The 1,307-nt window shown below is 37.3% G+C and overlaps 1 non-coding gene across 1 annotated transcript; it reads left to right on the top strand.

Moving 5' to 3' along the window:
* The first annotated feature begins 226 nt into the window (after nucleotides 1–226).
* LOC129249623 (U6 spliceosomal RNA) lies at nucleotides 227–333 on the top strand. The gene has a single exon (XR_008582676.1). It is a non-coding gene; the product is annotated as a U6 spliceosomal RNA (small nuclear RNA).
* Nucleotides 334–1,307: the final 974 nt, after the last annotated feature.

Below are 1,307 nucleotides of genomic sequence, written 5' to 3'. Positions count from 1 at the left end.
GTCAAGTAAAATTGTTAGTGTGATCATAATATTTGGACCCTTGTCAAATATGAATGGTAATAAAATTGTCCCCGCATGTCCACACATTTTTTCCTCAATCCTAAAAGTATGCACTGCAAAAACAGGTTTCTTGGTGAAAATCACTTGTTTTAACTCTAGCCCAAGTTCCTAAAAGTGTCTTCACAACCGACTGAGTATAAATACTCAAAACATAACCTAAAAAAATGTTCTTGCTTCGGCAGAACATATACTAAAATTGGAACGATACAGAGAAGATTAGCATGGCCCCTGCGCAAGGATGACACGCAAAATCGTGAAGCATTCCACATTTTTTCACGAATCACTATTACCAGCGCGGAGCTAGCAGCCATACGATTTGCAGCACACCATGCAGCAACGAAACATAGTTGCGCACTAATATGTACCGACAGCCTCAGCGTAGCTTTATCTCTTTTTAATGAAAACAGCGAGCAGTACACATATCTTACAAAGGGTCTGCCAGGCCAAGCAAACATTACAGTGTTATGGATACCAGGTCACTCAGGGATAAAGGGAAACGAGCTAACCGATGATGCCGCCAAAAATGCCAGCAAGTTGCCGTTAATATCAGAAGTTCCATGTTTAAGAACGATTATCACAAATTATTACAAAAAATATGTCCAAGAGAATGAAAATCAAAAATGTTCTCTATCAGAATCCTTTTTGAACAAACACAACACCGGCATCGACCGACCCAAATACAACCCAAACTTTTCCAGAACAGATTGCATAATCATGGCTCGTATGAGAGTTGGCGTAACAAAGTTCTCATCCCAACATTACTTTCAACAGTCATGGCCATTAGAATGTGCATGGTGCTCAACCATCCTCAGCGTTGAACATATACTCAAACAGTGTCCAGTATCAGGAGACCAAAACATCAATCTAACAAAAGCCCTAGACTGTAGCCAGGAAAGTGCTATGGAAATCCTTAAAGACGCTCTTAGTGTACATAACTTACTTCATGAAGTGTAAATCAGTTTTCCCTGGGGCAATATGGCCTTAGTTGCCCAGCCCCAACGTATAGTTTATAAATTTATTTATGAAGCATAGAATAAATAAATAAATAAATAACCTAAAAATGTTGTTGTGTTGAAATCGGGCAAAATTTGTGTACATTTTGTAGCTTTTGGAGAAATTGCATTAAATTATCAATTAAACATATAATTTAATAAAAAAACGAGCTTCGTTTTAAAATTAAGTTTTAAAAATCACTTTTCTCCTTTTCTCGAAAATATCATTAGGTTAGGTTTTTGTCGGTTGGCAGA

Source organism: Anastrepha obliqua, chromosome 5, assembly GCF_027943255.1.
Source record: "Anastrepha obliqua isolate idAnaObli1 chromosome 5, idAnaObli1_1.0, whole genome shotgun sequence".
Classification (NCBI taxonomy): domain Eukaryota; kingdom Metazoa; phylum Arthropoda; class Insecta; order Diptera; family Tephritidae; genus Anastrepha; species Anastrepha obliqua.
Note: the sequence above shows the minus strand (reverse complement) of the source record. Positions and strands in the feature narration are given on the sequence as shown.